Raw genomic sequence first — 22,111 nt, forward strand, 5'->3', positions numbered from 1 at the left:
GCTTTGAAATGTAATTATCAAGAAAGACAGAACTTCAATCTCCAGTTACTGTGAGAGGATAGGATGCTAAGTTCAATAAGCACCAATTAGCAAATACAGATTGCCTAATCATATTGATCAGCCACCACCCCCACCAGCCTCTTACAGTACTTTTCCACTTGCTCCCCAAGGGCTTAAAAACTCTCCTGCTTTTTGTTACAGTGGAGTGGAGTTCAATTTCTCTCCTCTACTGTATTAGTCTCTCACCCACATTGCAACATTCTTGAATAAAATCTTCCTTGCCTGCTTAACTCCATCTGGAGCAATTTCTGGTTGACAATCCATTTATTTTGACTTACTAAAAAAATAGTTTTGAATAGAATCATCTGTTGTTGTTGTTGTTTTCCTCATTTATGTTACTTTTGAATCTACCGGCCTATTTTGGTCCTGTTTTGAATTTTCTGGGGTTCTTTTCATTGTGCTCTGAAATGCACAAGAATAGGAGAATGCTATGGTATTTAGCTAGATCTGTTTAAATGTGGTCATATCTAACTCATTAGGTTATAACTATAATCCTATATACAATATCAACAAAAACCTACATTTATATAAGACTTTAGAGTATATACATGATTTTGCATAATTCTTCTTGAATTTATAAAAATAATCTGAAGGTATTGTGAATGATATTCATAACAATATACATACAAACATATTTTAAAGAAAAATCTATCTTGTTTTAATTATATAACTTGATATATAATATAGAGATTAAGTATTAATAATAAAAAATAATACCAGGTAAAAGTGATGTGTAGTGTACTCTATGCTAAATACACTCATTTCTCATGCAATCCTTAAAAGAATCTCTGAGAAAAGTGATAGATCCTCCCTTCTTCCAGTTGATGAACAGGCATAAACCCCACCTTCGGCCAGACATTCCTGAGCTCTGAACCACCAATCAGCACCTGCCAAATACCCTAAGCCCCCGATTCCTAAGTCCCTTGGTCCCTAATCACCAATCAGTGTGTACTTAGTGCCCTAAGCCCTGCCCCCTATCCTTAAAGATGCTTGTATGCCCATTGCTACTCTCTTGGGCCCCTCTCTGTGGAAGCAGCTGGCAGGTACTCCTCTCTCCAACAAAGCCTGTGTGAGTCCTGCCATCCTGATCTCCGGCTACCTTCTCTATTTAATCTATCAAAAAGAACTTTTCAAGTAAGGAAACTGAGGCTTAGAGAGTTTAAGTAACTTATTCAAGGTGTTCAATAAATGTTTGCTGGATTGAATCATAATGATTTAGGTTGCCTCTATAAATCTATTACTCTGCTTATTTCTTCTTTCTAAACTGGGTAATATTCCTGTTTTAATGAGGTCAGAAACCCTTCACTCATGGCCATTATCAGAAATGGCAGCATTTACCTGAAGGAGACAAGTGCCCAGCATGGAGTAGCACTGGGCCCTCCTACAAGAAGTTGTGAGAGTCACTGGCAGCTTCTTATCAGCGTGTCTCCCTTCCTGGGCTCAGTAAGCCAGCTCTCTGGAGTCTGGATATGCACTGTGAACAGCTGCTGGTCCCACCCCAGAAGGCACTCTTTGGGACTCAGCCAAGTGATCCTTTGTAAAATTGTTTGGCAGATTGCTCTGAAATTCATCTTGCTGCAAAGTGCTATGTAAATGCAAAGTGATTATCTTTATTGTGATAACTGAATTCATGTACCCTTTAAGATTGTGATAACTGAATTCATGTACCCTACCAAGCCTATTTTGTAGACATTTTATGATGATACTCCATCATCAGCATCTTTTTTTAGTCTTGTCATTTCTAAGCCCTCAACTCCAACTATCCAACTCCAAATAAAATTGTACTTGTGGTAAGACATCCCATTTCATACAGGCATACCCCAGAGATATTGCAAGTTTGGTTCCAAACCACCACAATAAAGCGGATGTCACAATAAAGTGAGTCACACGAATTTTGGGGTTGCCTAGTGCATATAAAAATTACACTATACTTTAGTTTATTAAGTGTGCAATAGCATTTGTCTAAAAATGTGCACACCTTCATTAAATGCTTTATTGCTAAAAATGCTGGCCATCATTTGAGCCATCAGCAGATCATAATCTTTATGCAGGTGGAGGTCCTGCTTCTGATGCTCAGGATGGCGGTAGCTGGAGGTTGGTTGGCTATCTTCAGAATAAGACAATGAAGTTTGCAGCCTTGATGGTTTCTTCCTTTCCCAAATGATTTCTCTGTAGCATTTGATGGTGTTTGATAGAATTTCACCCACAGGAGAACTGCTTGCAAAATTGGAATCAATCTTCTCAAATCCTGCTACTGCTTTATTAACTAAGTTTATGTAATATTCTAAATCCTTTGTTGTCATTTCATCTTCACATCATCTTTACTGGGAGTAGATTGCATTTCTAGAATCACCCTTTATTTGCTCCTCTACAAAAACCATTAAAGTTTCATTAGGAGATTGCAGCAATCCAGTCTCATCTTCAAGTTCCACTTCTAATTCTAGTCTTCTTATTATCTCCACCACAGCTCCAGTTACTGCCTCCACTGAAGTCTTAAACCCACCAATGTCATCCATGAAGGTTGAAATCAATGTCTTCCAAACACTTATTAATGCTGATATTTTGACCTCTTTCCATGAATTACAAATGTTCTTAATGACATCTAGAATCGTGCATCTTATCAAAATAAAATTTCAATTTATGATACTTGGCCCAGATACAACAGAGGTCTCACTATCTGTGGCAGTTAGAGTCTTACAAAATTTATTTTTAAATAATAAAACTGGAATGGCAAAATTACTCCTTGATGTATGGGCTGCAGAAAGGATCTTTGCAGGTATGAACACATTGATCTCATTTTACATCTTCATCAGAGCTCTTGGAAGACCAGGTACATAATAAGCAGCAATATTTTAAAGGAGAACTTTTCTTCTTCTTCTGAGTAATAGATCTCAACAGTGGGCTTAAAATAGTCAGTAAACAATGTTGTAAACAGATGTGCTGTCATCCAGGCTTTCTTGTTCCATTTTTAGACACAGGCAGAGTGGATTTAGCCTCATTCTTAAAGGCTTCGGGATTTTGGGAATGGTAAATAAACATTGGCTTCAACTTAAAGTCACCAGCTGTATTAGCCCCTAACAAAAGAGGCAGCTTTTCCTTTGAAGCTTTGAAGCCAGGTATTGACTTCTCTTCTCTAGCTATGAAAGTCCCAGATGGCATCTTCTTCCAGCATAAGGCCATTTCATCTACTCTGATTATCTATTGTTTAGTGTGGCACCTTCATTGATTATCTTAGCTAGATCTTCTGGATAACTTCCTGCAGCTTCTTTATCTGCTCTTGTTGCTTCCCCTGATGCTTTTATGTTATAAAGGCAGCTTCTCTCCTTAAACCTCATGAACTAACCCATGTTAGCTTCAAGGTTTTCTTCAGCAGCTTCTTTACCACTCTCAGACTTCAGAGAGTTAAAGAGAGGTAGGCCTTGGCTTCCGGGAATCCTGTGGTGGCTTGATCTTCTCTCCAGTCCAATAAAACCTCCTCCCGATCAGCAACAAGGCTGTTTCATTTTCTTGTCATTAGTGTGCTACCCCAGAGAACACACTATCATCTATGTTCTTGAGTTTATTTATACCCATTGTATTTTAGGGTGGGAGTACTACTAGGCAATAGCATGCTACTGCACATCTCTTTCAACTTCCAAGTTCAGCAACTTCACGTTGTTTCAAGATGATGTGGGTTACAGAATTCAGAAGACTCTATAAATGTGCTGTTCCGCATTTCTGGCCATACTATCTGCTTACACAGGTTGACCTGAGCAAGTCACGTGGCCATGCCTGAAATCAATATGGCCGGAAAAAGGAGAGACGAGGAAGGAAAGGACTCATCACCAGGCTACCTCTCTGATCCCATCTGGTTTACCCTTATGTGTCACTTCACTCCTTGATAAAGCTGCAGGAACACTGCCGCCTCCTTTCAGCATCCCTTGTTTACCAACAGCATTTATGGAACACCCGCTATAGAGCAAATGTAGAAGCATTTAAAACAACTTATTTTAATTATTATCTTTCTTCACTATTCTATTTGCTAATCTTTCTCTTTTTTGAATAAGCTCCTCTCTTTCTCGAAATCCTTAAAATCTTGGTAAATTCCTGAATTTTATACACACACTCACTCATTTAGGAACATATGCCCTTTTTAGGTTAGTGTGTGTGATAAAGGCCGAGGAGAGAGGTAAAGAGCCTCCTTCTCTGGATTTGCAGAGCAGAGTTTCAGTTCTTTGCACTTTAGTTACCAAGAGTACAGCGGCCCCCAAAGTTTTTTCTACAAAGTCACATTACTTTGTATTAGGACTGTCTGAAGTAGCTGCTTAACCAATGGAGTGAGATGCTTAGAAGGAAGCCCAATTTATTCTAACAATATAACAAAAGAAAATAACTCAATTGCTTTGAAAAGATAAAGTAGCAAATATACAATACTTGTATCTTTTCTTGCACACTGATGGCATAAATGTGGCCTCATATGATGTCCTGTGGCATATCAGAACTCACAAAAAAACACATCTTCGTTAGTTCATTCATTCATTCATTCATTCATTCATTCATTCATCAGAATACCCAGTGCTATTGAAAAACAACTTTTAAAAAGGAGAATAAAAAATGGAGAAGGGAATATGTATCCCCTTGTCAAGCTACTTAATCTTTTTTTTTTAAAATATATTTTATTGATTTTATACAGAAAGGAAGGGAGAGAGATAGAAAGCTAGAAACATCGATGAGAGAGAGTCATCGATCAGCTGCCTCTTGCACACAACCAAGGTATGCCCGCAACCAAGGTACATACCCTTGACCGGAATCGAACCTGGGTCCCTTCAGTCCCCAAGCCGACGCTCTATCCATTGAGCCAAACCGGTCTCGGCAAGCTACTTAATCTTGATCCCCCCTAGGATCTTTGCTTCTCTGTGGATTACAGTTTGAATACACCTCCAAGACAATAGCTGATTTTACTGATGATTGAACTGAGGTTCACCAAACATAAGATGATTTTGTCCAAAAGTTAGTGCTTAAGCCCAGGATCAGATATTGGGTTTCTTTCTTCCAAATTAACATTCCTGCACCTAATTTCTAGATATATAATTTATTTTTGTGTGTATTGATAAAATAACAAGTTTGCCAAATTCCACCTAAATAAGTATCATAGTCAGACAAATAAAATCCTTAGAGTAAACATATATTTTGCAATCCACACTGGGTCTTTAAATGCTCTTTCATTCTTTTAAATTGTTTCCTGAGACCAGTTGGCATGTACTCCACAAAATTCTAAAATGTTTTGTTTATAGCATCAGCTTCTTACTGTGAATTGAAGTGGTACTTAGCTAATCAGGAGAACAGTTTGCTTTCTCTAATTATTAAATGTTTTCAAAAAATAAAGGTGAGAGGAGACAAGAAAACACTAACCACCAGAGAAAATTATTTTATTGGATTTTGCACCAAAGGATGCCAAACCTACATGTTGGAATGTCACTGTGCTTCCCTGGGAAGGAAGGTCACTCATCACTGGAAAAGTTTTATTGAAACCAAGTCTGATCATCTCAAGGGGAGTGTGTGGCAAACAAAAATGATCTTTTCTGAAAGTAAATACTCAGACCACACAATGAAGTATCCAAAATGATCAGAAATAATTTCCAATGGAACCTGCGTTCACAGCTCAACTTTCTGTTCTCTAGTGTGTATGCACTTTGTGCATCTTGAAATTATAATTATACAATCACTATTATGCCATTCCAAGCATTTTAAGGGAAATTACAGTTTGAATAGTAAACACATCCAGTTGTGGGCTGCACCTTCAAAGTGGCTGGGAATGATGTTTGATTTCAAATACGAAAGATTCCAGTACCTAATTACAAATGAGCGTTCCAATGCATTGATTAAAATGATCAGCTGTCTCAACATGATGAAACCATTCATAGCTATTTGCTTTTTCATTCATCTTTTCTGGGAATGACTACAAGGTAACAGTTTTTATGCCTCATCCCCAGGATCTACTGTCAAGATAATTTTTATAAAGTTCACGGAGAATATTCAGGAAATATTTCCATGAACTTGGAGGAAAACATTATTAATTTAAAATTCCAATTATTCATAAACCTATGCAACTATATTGAAAAAAATGTATTTGTTTGATTATTTGATAAATTTCCAATGTCATCACTGAAAACTAAACTCCAAAACCATGCTTTGCTTGCTCACTGATACCTAGAACAATTAAAAACAATTTTCACAAACACCGGGTTCCTCAGACTTAATGTATGAAAAGGGTCAGAGGCTCTGTGCCAAAAGAACTTATTGGGAAATGCCAGCCATTAAGAATAGCCGGAGCAGTGGTGTGATGTGGGAAGGGCCAGGTGACAAACAAAACAGGGACGACCAGCAGCAGCCACATACAGAAGGGCTTTGTGTGTCCTTGTAATGCTTTGAAAAATGAGAACACAACGTTTATATCAAACTCAGGTTCCAAGAAATGGGAAGCAGGCCAGAAGAGGTTTATAACAGATGTTTCTGCTGAAAGCCCCACACCTTGTTTACCCTTTGCAAAATGAGACCTACAGTACAGGACCACATGAATCTAAGCTTTGACTGAGCATGGTTTATACCTGTCCTCTATCCTGTTAGGTCTCAACATACAACAAGAACTGGACCCAGAGTATACATTTGGTAACTATTTGTTAAATGAGTAAAAAAAAATGAATGACCGTGTTCATTTAAAAATAGTACTGGGTACTGCGTGAAAGCAATAAACTAAAAGTGCACAGACTAGGGAAAACAAAACACAGCTATACCATTAAAAACATCTGCTTCTTTAAACTTCAAGACCAGCAATAGACACTTAACCTCAGCCTTCCACAGTCACGGCCATTACACCTTCACTGCACTGTCTGTGCTTCTCTACCTTGAGGAACTGCTCATGAGTGTCACACACTGATTTCCACCTCCCCGGATTTAAAGCAGGAAGTGAAATAGAATCCAGATCCCCCTTTCTTTTTGTAGAATTATCAATGACTCTTAACCTATTCTGGGGAAAAGAAATGGAAACTGATTTATCAGGATTAAAACAGAATTTGTTCTCTATAAAACTAATAACCAATTCACAATACCATCATTTTAAAGGGACTAACCGTATTTAGCAATATTAAATTAACTACTTAAGATTAAAACAATTTATTAGACAATAGCACAGTTATTTTAAAGGTACAATATTCCTATGCATGCAACTAACTTTCCAGAGCAGGGGTTATTGCTTTGGGAAGAATATGAGTTACTTTGCCACAGCTGGTTTGGTTCAGTGGATAGAGTGTCAGCTTGCGGAATAAATGGTCCCAGGGTTCGAGTCCAGTCAAAGGCACACGCCTGGGTTGAGGGCTCAATCCTCAATAGGGGGCATGCAGGAGGCAGTTGATCAGTGATTATTTCTCATCATTGATGTTTCTATCTCTCTCTTTCTTTTTCCCTTCCTCTCTGAAATCAATAAAAAAATATTTAAAAAAGAATATGAGTTACTTTGAAAGTACATTTGTTTCATGTACTTTAAAATGGAAAATTTTAAAACATAATTGTTTTAACTATATTGGGTTGCTGTAGCATTTTAAATAAAAATGAAGAAACAATGTAAATGTCTTACATATAGGAAATAACATACTTTGAATTTATTTACTCAATGATAAAAAGAAAAGTATCTCCTATACATTGTATTCTTTAAAAATATTGACAATTTAGACCAGAAAAAGTTTTTTGTTCATACACTTATTCAAGTAATAGCTACATTGAATTTAATTCAAACACTATGAATTATTTTAAAAATATGTATTCAACTGAATTTTCATAGCATCAATTCACATAGGCACAGTGGTAGTATTTCAGGAGAAAATAAATTAAATCAGAAATTTTAGTAAATGAGACATTTATTTTTATACTTGGTTGAATAAAGGAGAATATAAATTATTTTGTAAAAATGCAAGAATTTTCATGAATTGGAATTTGTTGTTATTATTTTAAAAATGAATTTTTAAGAAAGAATCATATGCAAATACATCTACTTACATAAGCTTATGCATATATATATATTAATCATCTTCCATGCTATAGTATAGGTGAGAAGTTTCAATATTAGCTCTCAGACACAGCATTTCAAAATTATGGGTAAGGAATGAATCTAATACCATTTCTGAGATCCAATATCTTACTGAAATTGCTCCAAAACCCATCTTAATTCCATCAAATTAAACCATTAATTTGGTTTCATCAAACAAATAAACAAAGAAAAAAAAATCAGCTCTGACTGGTCTGATTCAGTGGATAGAGCATCTGTGGACTCAAAGGTCCCAGGTTCGATTCAGGTCAAGGGCATGCACCTTGGTTGCTGGCACATACCCAGTGGGGGGTGTGCAAGAGGCAGCTGATGGATGTTTCTCTCTCATCGATGTTTCTAACTCTCTATCCCTCTCTCTTCCTCTCTGTGAAAATCAATAAAACATACTTTAAAAAAAGAAAAAAATCAGATGTGACAAACTGCATAATTTTGTAGAATGATCAACTGGCACTCTTTATATTCCCCACAGGACTCTGAGAGCTGGTGTGCTGACACAAACTATTTATATTCCTCACACAGGAAAAGAAGCTATCACATATGATTTTCCAATGGGTCTATTATAATTCTACAATTTCTCAGAGTTTCCTATTCACTCCTTTTAAGTTCATAAGTGATGATGATACTGTCAACATCAAAGCCAAGGACAGTCTATCCTAAGAATCATGTATTAATATAACTAAAAGTCCTTTTAAATAATGACTTCATTTCACCAAGATCCCATGATAAGAATCAATATCCAGGCCACTGATCTTGAATTAATTACCCCTGTCATCACTAAATCTTGTCACAGTCACACTTTCTGGATACCTTGAATTAACCTTGAGTATAACCACAGGTTAAAAGCAAAAGCAAACGAAGGAGGATAGCAAACAAACTTTTCTCCCATCGCTTTGTTGGGGATAGCCACAAAAGTATCATATGATGTAAAATTATTATTAAATTAATATAAACTATTCCTCAAAGCATTATATTATATTATATTATATTATATTATATTATATACTTTAAATATATACAATATTATTCATAAACTGGACCTCAATAAAGCTGGAGAAAAATGATATAAAGACCACTGTTTTTACAGAAAAAGTACATAATTAAATTGGCCTAATCAGAAAACCTATACTTTTTGTGAAGAAACGAACTTTACCCTTTTATTTCATTGACAAGGCATGTTCTTCCACACATTACAGTATATTTGCATTGTAGATTCTACCCTTAATAACTAATATTAATCTCAAACAAATATAAGCTACAGCAAAACAATATATTAAATGAAGCTTGATATACAGGATTTATAAAAAAAAAAATTATGCCCTAGCTTAAGCATGTCAAACTCTTGGCTAGCAGCCTGCATACCTCATTTATTTGGCTCAGTGGGTAGACCATCAGCCTCTGGACTAAAAGGTCCCAGGTTCGATTCCAGCCAAGGGTGTAGGAGGCAGATGATCAATGATCCACTCTCACAATTGGTGTTTCTATCTCTCTCTCCCTCTCCCTTGCTCTTTGAAATCAATAAAATATATATTTAAAAAATTTATAATACACACATCTTTAATATATATTCACATGCTAATATGCATGCAGATGTAAATTACATGAATATATATGCATATATATGTGAAATATGTGTGTACACACTACAGAAATATGCCTATATTTATTTTACAAATATTATTATGTATGTGAATGTTAATCTGTATATATATATTTCCATAAGAAATATATATATAGAAATATACAAAGCTAGTTCCAGGACATACGTACAGAGATTATGTTTTTTAATATCTTCGATTTATGCAATTAAAATACATGTAAATTCTATGCAGATTGATGCAGCCACTATGGCAAACAAATTTTTTTTTTTAAATATATTTTATTGATTTTGTACAGAGAGGAAGGGAGAGAGATAGAGAGTTAGAAACATCGATGAGAGAGAGTCATCGATCAGCTGCCTCTTGCACACCCCCTACTGGGGATATGCCCGCAACCAAGGTACATGCCCTTGACTAGAATCGAACCTGGGACCCTTTGGTCCCCAAGCCGACGCTCTATCCATTGAGCCAAACCGGTCCCGGCTGGCAAACAAATTTAAAAAAAAAAAATTAAAGATGGTACTGCTTATAACCCAGAGATTCCACTTATCCCTTTCCTTTTCCAGATTATTTTTTTAACACAATAAATCAAGACAAAATTCAGTCCTGTGGAAAGCTGACCCTTTATATTTATGTTTTTCAAATTCCACTTCACTTACGAATGGCACCAATCATAAATAAAAGCTTGATGAAATTGGAATGTTTGATTCTAAATCAATTGTCTCCTCACAGAATGCAGCCTAAAGAAATATCAATCATTCAGTCTACAGAGGCCATTCTGTCCCTCTGTCTAAAGTCATTCAAAATCCAGGATAGAGTTATTACTGATTTTCAAAGTCTGACCATAGAAAGGTGGTAAGTGTGTAACACACATCTCCATGTTCCCTGTCTCAAGACCATAGGTGAGGTGGGTGATGGCTCTGTAGCACTAAGCCTAGATTTCAACCCCTAATCCTTTGTAATACCATGCTTTAGAAATCCATTACCAAATAAATGCAGCTGGAGTATGGGAGCTGAATCTCATTTGTTAGATATCATTGCACTGGGGGTTAGCTCTTCCTGAGGGTCTATGTGCTGGAGGCTAAACCCAGCGAGTCATAATAAATGTGAAGAGTCCTCACAAGATTGAATGAACTTTTTCAGCAGGGCTGAAAATCTGCAAGTTATTACCTGCTGCTGAACAGCTGTAGGCATTTCCCCCAACCTGATAATACTTTATTGCTTACCATACCTTACTCTTGATTTGTATATCTGCTTTGCTATAGGGAAAATGTGGGAATAAAAAGCCTTGGGCCAGGAGATTCAAGAAACTTAATTACTAGAACTAAACCTCCTCTGGCTCCCCCAAAATGGCTTCCAAATTCATATTTCTTCTCTAGCCTCTTTATTAATTTGCATCTCCGTCCTTTCTCCAGATTCCTGAACCCTAGTAGATGTGGATAAGACTTCGGCATTTATGCCTGAGATTCTACTAGTTACCAGTGGGAGGGCAGTGGTGGCTCTCAGAGTAGTTTTCTTCTTTCACCATTTAACAGTCACTGAACAGCAGGCACATGTCAGACTCAGTATAGGTCCTAGCAACATATCATATATAATAAAAGGCTAATATGCAAATTGACTGAATGGCAAAATAACTGGTCACTATGATGCACATTGACCACCAGGGGACAAGACGCTCAATACAGGAGCTGCCCCCTGGTGGTCACTGTGCTCCCACAGGGGGAGTGCCTCTCAGCCAGAAGCCCTGAGCCAAGCTCATGGCTGGTAAGCGTAGTGGAGGTAGCTGGAGCCTCTCCTGCCTCTGAGTCAGTTGGGCATACTCTGAGGGCTCCCAGACTGCAAAGGGCACAGGCTCGGCTGATGGACCTCCAAACCCCCCCCTGAGTGCACAAATTTTGTGCATTGGGCCTCTAGTTTATTAATAAAACATAATCCATCAGTTCCAGAAATTAAAAATCTAGTTTGCAAAACCAATGGGTAAAAGAGACAATGACAACCAGTGAAATGTGGATAGGAAGTACATAGGAGGGCATTTGACAGGAAGAAACAGTTGGAGATTATATCACATGAATTTTCTTACCTTCCTGACCAAGGTGGGAAATCGTGGCATATCTAAGGAATTACAAATGTCCATAATCAGGTTACACTGCTGTATTTCTAGGAACAAAACCTCAGTTTCCTACTTTATAATAAAATGGGGAAAATAATATTAGTATCTACTGCACAGTTGTTATAAAGATTAACTAAAATAATGCATGCCATTATGATAAAAAAAAAAGTGATTGTTGGCAAGGTTGCGGAGAAAGAGAACACATGTACTATTGGTGGGAATGTAAATTGCTTCAGGTATTATGGAAAACAGTAATGGAGGGTCCTCAAAAATTTAAATAGAACTATAATACAATCAGCAATTCCACTTTTGGGTCTATATCCAAAGAAAATGAAATCACTATCTTGAAGTTATCTATACCAATCCCTATGCTCATTGCAATATTCAAGACATGAAAACAACTAAGTGTGTATCAATGGATGAATGGATAAAGAAAAAGTCACACCCACACAGAGGGAATATTATTCATCCATAACAAGAAGGAAAGTCTGCCATTTTTAACAACATGAATGGATTCTTCAGGGTATCATGATAAGTGAAATAAGACTGACAGACAAAGATGTAAGATCTCACTTATATGTGGAAACTTAATAACTCATACAGACTCATTGCCCTGTCTGGTGTAGTTTCAGTTGGTTGGAGTGTTATTCTATACAATGAAAAGTGGTGGATTTGATTCCTGGTCAGGGCACATAAGTATCATATGGGTTTGATACCTAATTGGGGCATACAGGGGTAGCAACCCATCAATGTTTCTCTTTCTATCTCTCTTTCCCTGTCTTTAAATCAACAGAAAAACATATCCTTGGTGAGGAATAAAAACCAACAAAAATAACAACAAAATAAGAGTGGATGGTAGTTGCCAGAGGCTGGGGAGTGATGGGAGAAATCCTATATAATAAAGAGGTAATACGAAAATTGACCATCACTCCAACACACAAGATGGCCACACCCATGTAGACACAAGATGGCCTCCACAAGATGGCCAGCAGGGGAGGGCAGTTGTGGGCACTCAAGCCAGCAGGGTAGTTAGGGGTAACCGGGCCAGCAGGGGAAGGCAGTTAGGGGTGACCAGGCCTGCAAAGGAGGACTGTTGGGGGTGACCAGGCCTACAGGGGAGGGCAGCTGGGAGAGACCAGGCTGGCAAGAGAGGGCAGTTAGGAGCAATCAGGCTGGCAGGGGAGTCATTATAATATGTAAGTACACCTACCAAATGGTTATTGCTAAATGAATGTTTCTTAAATGAGGGAGTGAATGCACATATGTACAATTGAACAAAATAATAATTTACAGCTTACCAAAAGTACTATTGGTCAATATTTATTTATGATAAAATCAGAAATATTTCAATGTCTAATTGAATCCTTACTGAATTAGGCAATACATTTTGATTCTTAGCATTAGATAGGTACTATTAGTCCCACTTAACAAATGAGAAAACTAAATATTAACTTTGAACTAAAATTATTTCAAGTAAAGATGTCATCAGGATTAAAGCATAGCTGTCTGCTACAGTGATGTATTTTAAGCACATTCAGTTTTTCCAATTGGGCTGGTTAAATTACAGAATAGAAATGGAAAAAAAATATTATGCAACCTTTTGTGTCATGCTTTACAAACAACTTAGTCCACATTTCAAGCATTTTCTCATACTAACTTAAAAGGTAATTTGCAAAACAGTAGGTGATTTACAATTCAGTGTGTAAAATATTAACCCAATAAAAAATACACACAGTTGTAAATGCACGTAAAATTCTAAAATAACACGCAACAAAATACTAATGGTAGTTTGTGTTGTTTATTTCCTTGGTGAAACAACAGTGAGTAATAATTAATTTTTTTAAAAATTTATACTCTTCCATAAATATTGCAATTAATAGGTCCTAATATTATAATGAGTAAAATAATTAAAATACAACAGTCATTAAAACAAGTAGATAATAGATTTTTTTAATATATACTTTCCTATTGAATGACATATTTTGGAATATACTTGAATTCCTGTTATTCTAAAGTGATCTAAATTTTTCTTTACTTGTCTCCATTATCATCTACATACTCACCTAAGGACTGCATTGACTCTACTTTATCTTTATTCAAAATAAATTTTCTAATGAAATTATAATTCCAGCCCTAATTTTTGTTAAATACTCCATTGCCCTTGATGATCTTTTTTGTGATGAACTCTATAATATCACAGAATTTGTCTAAGAGAGTGTTGCAAATTTAGTAGATGTCATTAAAAGGTATAAGAAGAGTAATTAAGTGAATGGAGTAACAAGTCAAAGTGGTTTTTATGTGCACTTAATCCTGGTGAACCTGAACCTTTCAAGATGTCAAAATTAAGTGTTTTAATTTTAGAAACTCCAACTCTCTATAATAATAAAAGGGTAATATGCTAATTAGACTGGATCTCCTTCTGGACATTCTTTCCAGACAAAACCCGGGGCCGAGAACCTTGCACAAATTTCGTGCATTGGGCCTGTCTTAAGCAAATAAAAGACAAAAATGATATTGTGGTTTAAACTATGTCACCCAATATTTAAATTTGTTTTCTTCATCAAAGTGAAACTGGTTTGAGTAATGGATCAATTCTTGCATTTACCCAAGACTTTTCTGTGTCTCTCTCTATGTTAATAATGACTTTAAAAATGATTATAATAAAACTGAAAGCCCCAGTCATTAGCATAAAAAGGGGAAAATCAAAATTTGTATATATTTTCAGACATACTAACTATGACATACTGTGGGTTGTCCCTCATCTAATCTTGTTCTTCACCAGTCATAGAACCCCCAGGTTTTAGTTGGGCACATGGCTACTTCAAATAGAGACATTCCCTAGCTCTCCTACAGCCTGCCATGGCCATCTGTATTCCAGAAATAATGCAAGCAGAGAGTGAGTATGCAGCTCTGGGAAGTGTGTTTCAAGGTGGGTGTGATCTCCCTTGAGCTCCTCTGCTGGAAAGGAATATGACGGTCAAGTCTGAATAGTCTCTTGGATCCTGAGGCAGCACGTGGCGGTTGCAGAGCAACAAGATCCCTGTCGATTAGAGACCTACCACAGCAGCCTGTACTGTTACCTGCTGGATTTATTAATATAAAAGAAACATAATATACTTGGGTTCAGTCACTGCTATATTGTTTCTCTGTTATTTAAAGGAAGAAAATGTTATTTATTTGGAGAAGCCAATTTTTAGGCTATACCTAAGTACTCAAATGAAGTCAGTGGTAATTAGCTAAGATATTGCTCCTTTCCTCATTTTTTAAAAGTACTTATATATGCAGATAATGGTGCAAAGAATGAAGGGTTTTTAGTTTTTTGCTCTAATTCATTGGAATGTTTCTTAAGTGGGCTCTTTAGCTGCATATGTACTTGCAATTTGTCAAGACATACTTTCCCCCACCCTATGTTATCATATTCACCTATTTTTAATGAAATTATATCTGAGGGTTCTTAACAAAAAAAATTAGAACTACATGATTTATTTCTCTGCTCAGATTCTTCATATAATGTGACCATTTTTTTTTTTTTGACACAGATATATTTGTGTCAGCTAAGGAAAGGGTTACAATACATTTCAATCTATTTCTAAATTTTTACAAAATGTATTTACTAATCACATTATGTGAGGTCAGTGAATTTTTGTTTTTTGAGTTCTTTTCTTATTCTGCCATCTTCGTCTCAGTTTAGTTCTGGAGGATTATTCTGTGCTATTGTCTTATTACAGGGATAAAACCTGAGTGACAATAAAATCAAAGCCGCTTTTTACTTATGTAAAGCCTACTTCACACATCAAATAATACCCAGAAAAAATGTCAAAACATGTACAGGAATAATAACAGCACCCACCACTTAAATAACTATATGAGTTTATAAGTCCTGTGATAATGTGCACTTGGGATTATTCTGGGAGCTACTGAATCAAAATAAGACAGCTGAGATCAATCAGAATCCTGGGAACCAGAGGAGGCCAGCAGGATTCAGAGCTGCGGGTGGCTCTAGTGTTTGAAAAAAATAGTGTCTTCTGATAATTCATTAGTGCCAAAAAACCCAAAGTATTTAAATCTCTTTCTAAATTTCAAATAAATGATTTAAATTGCCATTTTGCTCTTTTCAGTGTTTAATTTTTATCTTATAGAAAAACAAGCATGTGGTTTCATAAAATAATTTCATTTGATCTAAAGTGCCAAACTAGTATTTAGTTCTTATGAGGCAGAGAACCTGCTACTTCTGGATTTCCATTTAGTCCAGAACTCTTCAGTTCTATTTTCCTTGTTAGTGATATAAGTAATTTTTTTCTGATATAATAGTATCCACAAACAAACGTCCAGAGATGTTCAATATTGGATGTTTGACTCCTCTCTCTCTCTCTCTCTCTCTCTCTCTCTCTCTCTCTCTCTCTCTCTCTCTCTCTCCTCTCTCTCCTCTCTCTCCTCTCTCTCCTCTCTTACTGTCTCTGTTTCTCTTTCTTGGAAGTCATGTTTAACAACTGTATATCCTCTTAGAAAATTAAGGGGCTATAAATGCCACTGCTACTAATTAAACTAGAAATTTAATAAGGACAGGGTTATGTTCTTGGTGCATGATTTCCCCACATATCTGAAAGCCAGTAATTATTCCATTGCCCATGAATTTATTCAACCCTTAGCATCAACTACATTATGAATGCAAGACAGTTTGGGATCAGGAGAAAAACATTTACATTTGCTGTACCCAATATTACCCAAAGTAGATTTTCTTGGCTTTAGCTCTGGCAGTCTCTATAAACATGTCCATTCTCAGGGTTCAGGTTCTGCACACATTTTTCTTTTGTGTGAAAATTCTTCCTATCATCCTTTCAATTTCCTGGACATCAACTAATGTATAAGCACTGCCTATTAAGCATATATTAATTTTCTCATGAAATCAGGTCAAAGATAGTGTCCAAGAAAGGCACAGAATTTGACTTCTTCAATGACACAAACGAGTTGCTGGAATCCCAGCCCAACCCAGGATGACACTCCCAGAGTCTATACACCATACAGGAGAGCACCTAGCCCTGGCAGATCTATTTTTCTCCCAGGAGGAACTGAGTTTCTCAAAAGCAAGTACCAACATTTTGAATGTCCCATCCAAAGCTTTTGAGTATAACCACATGAACAAAGGCCACTATGGCTATATAAGAACAGTGGGGCTGTCTTTGTATAAACTCATGTAAAGGCCATGTGGAAGAGAAGGTGAATCTGAAGGAAAAACCTGTTTCACAGATTTTGATGAACAATATATTTTACTGTCCTCCAGCTGGGAAAATCTGTTCCACTGTATATAAGACATTGTTATTTTGGATTTCCTGTTACTAGTGGACACACGTAATCATCACAGAGTTGGGGGATGTGGAAGGAAAGTGTTTATGAGAGAAATAAAAGCTTTCAGCAAGGAAGGGACAGTTTAATTTTTAACCCAGACAGAACTACCTAAGTAATGATAGCTAAGAGAATTAAAAGAATTTAAGGTTAATATCATTAAAACTGTCCTTTTCATTGAAAATTTGCAAACTAGACCAACTGAAAAGCTTGGCTGATCTCTCTCTCTCAGTTCATTCCAAACAGCAGATGGGCGTGTTTTCCCCACCTCTCTCCACCTCTAGTTTCTTGTCAGAACATCTGCTACTAATCATATTGTATTAGGATTGTTTGTTTCTGAGTTTGCCTCTCTTTTAGAATTCCACCTCTTTGAATGTAGGGAGTGCATTTTTGAATCCCGTTGACTAACAATAAATATTTATTTGGTTGTACATAAAAATGTATATTTCAGTTTTCTTTGTGTGTGGGAATGACTTGGTCTGGTTAAGTTGTAACAGATCATGGGCCCCATCAGCAATGGATGAAAGTTCACAATAAATCCCAATGATTCTGCTTTTGTTCAACACCACAGAACATTTGTAGCTTAGTCATATTCACCCAAAGTGAAGCATTCTAAGGAACTTTATGGAAGATTCTGCAGTACTATGATCATTCTAAGAGAAAATAGATGAAAAAGAAGACATAATTTATGAGATACTATTTCTTGAGTGAATAGTAAGAGATGAGCCACATGGGGAAATCAAACACTGAGAAATAAAACATTATTGAAGGCCAGAGATTGGCGTTTTAGTGGCTATCCCACCATTCCAAAATCTCTAATGGAAAAAAGATACCAAAGAAGATGACTGATAACTACATTTATTAACAAACACATGAGACTTTGAAATGATTTGGAGAAAAATGGAAGAATGCTTTCTTCCTACATGAGCTTATATGCATATTTTATGTGATCTCCAGAGAACTGAGGGATGGGGGAAGGCTTAGATGGTGAATGAGTTTCTGAAAGCAAAGTTAAACCAGGCTACAGTAATAAGCAGTCATATTTTCCAACAGGTGGAAATTATGCAAATAGCTACAGCATTTTCTCTAATAAATTCTATTTTCTATTCCACTGAAATGATTTGAATATACAATTGAAAATTATATTTTCCTGAATTTGCAATTTTAAAAAAATATTGATTACAAATTAATAAAGCAGGTTTCTCCTATTTCCCTCCCCCCCAAAATAAAGTATAAACTTTTAGATAATTAATTCTCCCACTAACAGAGTAAAAATAATCATAAATTTTAAAATGAGGTATTTTTTATTTGCATATGAAAAGTCATGCATTTTGGAGATGTTACATTCTTGTAGAAAAACTTTTACAATCATCTCATCAGATAAGGAATAGCAATTAACACATGTTCAGGAATAGCTAAATGTTGTACAGTAGAGCAGTTTTGTTCTGATCAAAGATAAATAATAAGGAGTCCAAACTCAGTAAGTGAAGACTTTTCAATATATTTCAAAAGAATCTGAAAATTCAGATTACTTTCTATTTTAAGGAACATGATAATTAAACACTCTGAATTCAAATCAAGCCAATACACAAAGATTCTGAGGTAAAAAAAAAAAAAGAAAAGAATATTTAAAAGTTTTCAGCTAGTTTACACTTTGTCCTTAGTCAAATTCCTTAGAATCAGACCCTGGCATGAGGATTCTGGTAGTGGTTTATTGAGGGTACATATACTCTCTGGAGAAACCTGGAAGGAAGTAAGAGGTAAAATAAGGAAAGGAATGGAGCTGGCTCAGGTGTGGTTTCACTGGAGGCTGCTTTCCACCTGATCCCACCAGGAACTCCAGAGCAAGAACTGCCCCACAACTTAAATCTTGCCTCAAGGCAAGGAGACAGCCATGTTTCTACTTCCAGATCCAAACACACAAGAAAGTGGGTGAGGTAGGAAACTCCCTATTATTTAGTCCATTCTTGGGGGCAAATTGCTACTTCCCAGAAAGACAGGAAGGGAGAGAAGTCTCACTTCTCAAGGCAGATGAGTCCCATGATTGAGTGCAGTCTTTGGTAGAAAGGGGTAGCTGGAGGTCTGGAAGCACCTGTCTAAGTGGAGCACAAACACCACCCTCGACAAGCAAACAGCTGCCCTATCTATATATATAAAACCCTATTATGCAAATAGACCAAATGGAGAACAACCAAAAAAGAACAAAACAAAACAAAACAAAACTAAAATCAATTGTGCACAATTTAAAACTCTAGTAGAAAGGCTTCACTGACTCATTTTCCCATATGAACTGAGCCATATAGATACTTTGTTTGCATTTTTTTAATTCACTGTGGTGAACACTATTAAAAAGGGTCAAAGAACCTCAGTTGATACAGGCATGGCTGACTGTATGGTAGATTGGACAGAAGTGCTACAGTAATGTTATTGGATTTTATTTGTGGTGCATGGGTATCAGAATACTTCACTTGGTCCAAATCCATTTGGAAAAGAGCTTGCTTGAGAACCAGGAAAGTTCTCCAAGCTCTAAACATTAAGATCTAAGCTGACCTTGAATGAAGAGTAGACATAAGTCAAAAAGAAGAAACAAAATGTGTGTGTGTGTTTGTGTGTGTGTGTGTGTGTGTGTGTGTGTGTGTGTGTGTTTGCATGCATGCATATACACATACAGTCTAACCTCGGTTCTGGAACCTCTTCCATCTTGAATAATTCAGTTCTCAACCTAGTTGTTCATGGAATGGCTTTGAAAAAAACTTCAGGCCTGGACCTGGCAGCCCTTTTATGCTGATATATCGATATATATATATATATATATATATATATATATATATATATATGTGTGTGTGTGTGTGTGTGTGTGTGTGTGTGTGTGTGTGTGTATGTGTGTGTGTGTGTGTGCATATATACAAGTGTATATATGTTCATATAAATATTACTCTTTCAATATTTGTCAACATTGTAGACTACCTGTTAAAATTCTGTGTTCAGAACTGCTAAAAATGCTATTAAATCTGTTTAATATGTCCTCTTTCTATTTAAAGTGGATACATTCTAATGACCCTTCTGGTTATATAAAACCTTTGATATTTCTTTATTATGTAATGGAATAAAACAACACAAATTTATTACCTACCAATTTGGGAGATCCGAAGTCCAACATGGATCTCACTGGGCTAAAATCTAGGTGTCAGCAGGGATGCATTCTTTTCTCAAGGCTTTAGGGGGTCATCTGTTTCACTGCCTTTCCCAGCCTCAAGAGGCCTCTTGCATTCCTTGGCTCTCAGCCTCTTCCTCTATCTTTAAAGCCAAGAATAGCTGAAGTCTTTCTCACATAGCGTCATCTGACCTTCTCTTCAGCCTCCCTTATCCACTTTTAACAAACCTTGTGATTACATTGGGCCCACCCCAATAATCCAGGGTAATCTACTTATGTTAAGGTCATTTTTATTAGAAATCCTATCACTATTTATTTTTAACATAAAATTCTTTTAGACAGTTGCCAAAGCTCTTCATTCTTTGCCTTCCTTCTCTTTCACGGATTATCCATGAAGAAAGAAAACACTTCAGGGCTCACATTTTGCAATATTTATTTTTAATAGCTTTGGGCTTTCATCATTGTTCTACTGTATTCCCAGGGGACTAACTGTCCATAGGCCAGATGACAGGGCAGTTCTCAAGGGGGACATGGGTAGGCACCAGTGCTGAGAGAGTCAGGCTCAAGCAGATAGCAGAAAGAATGTAGATATTTCTAACCATGAATTCTCCCATTCTGTGTCTCAAATTATTAACATCAAGATGTTCTATTTTATATACTAAAATAAGTCAAGTGCGCTAATGTCAGCTTCTAGTTCTCGCCAACTGGCTCTGCCACAAATCAAAGGAACTATCACACATATAAATGGAATAAGCACATGTGAAGATATATAGAAAGACAGACATAGATATATAGATATATCTCATCTTGTCAAATTGCAGAAAACCACTTTGCTTGGAATGACAGCACAGACTTCGATAAATTCCAATAATAAAGCGTAAATGCAATGGGAATTGAAAATTCATTAACTGATCTTATAGTGAAGCCCATTTGGTTGTCTCTCTGTCTTTTTGTCTGACAGGAAGCCAAATGCAGCAATAAACATGGGCTCTTTTGGATTATTTTCTATCACATACTGAAAATAATGAAATGAGGATGTGGTCTGGTCCTGAAGAGCAGGCATCATGTTTTTCTCTGACCTTCACTTTTAAGAGGCACCTGACAACTAAATAACCAAAACTGCTGGAACTCTGGGCACAGCAACCATACACCCAGCTCTGATAAAATCCAATCCTGATGTCACTTTTTAAAAGTGGAATTAATATCACACCTACTGAAGCACAGGGGTCCTCACTGAATATACTGTAACATAATACTCGGTACATGTTTCAAGAAAAAAAAAAGTATATTAAAGACAAAATGTGAAATACATCTTGTTTAGATTTTTATGCTGTTTCTAAATAGGAATTAAAACATCCCACTTAAAAATAAACTTGGAAATATGGGGATGTTAACTCCAAGTATGCACAGGATAACAAATAACCTCTTGGGGTGAGTAAAGAACAGCAGGCACTTGTCCTTCTCTGGTCTGAAGTGCAGGGAATTGCCCCAGAGTACCTGAGCCCTGTAAGTATCAACCTCTCTTACCAGAGGGATGGCACTCCAAGGGGTGCCAGTAGGGGGACTGTGGTGAGCTTGTAGTCTCCTGAATTGGCCCAGACAAGTGACTCAAGCCTAACAAGCTATCCTTCACATTTCTTCAGACTTCCAGGTCTAACATTTCTTTACACATGCCTTTTAATATTTGGCCACAATTACATTTTTAAAGTATCTGCTTTAATTCTTCAGTGATCTGCCCTTGCCTTTTATGCAAAAACTAGAGGCCTGTT

General features: G+C 36.5%; 1 protein-coding gene across 1 annotated transcript in view; it reads right to left on the reverse strand.

Annotated features, from left to right (window-relative positions):
* Positions 1-22,111, reverse strand: part of GPC6 (glypican 6) — a 1,067,089-nt gene that overhangs the window by 377,266 nt on the left and 667,712 nt on the right. The gene's annotated exons all lie outside the window — the stretch shown is intronic.

Source organism: Pipistrellus hanaki (genome assembly GCF_964339955.1).
Source record: "Pipistrellus hanaki genome assembly, chromosome: 3".
Taxonomy (NCBI): Eukaryota; Metazoa; Chordata; class Mammalia; order Chiroptera; family Vespertilionidae; genus Pipistrellus; species Pipistrellus hanaki.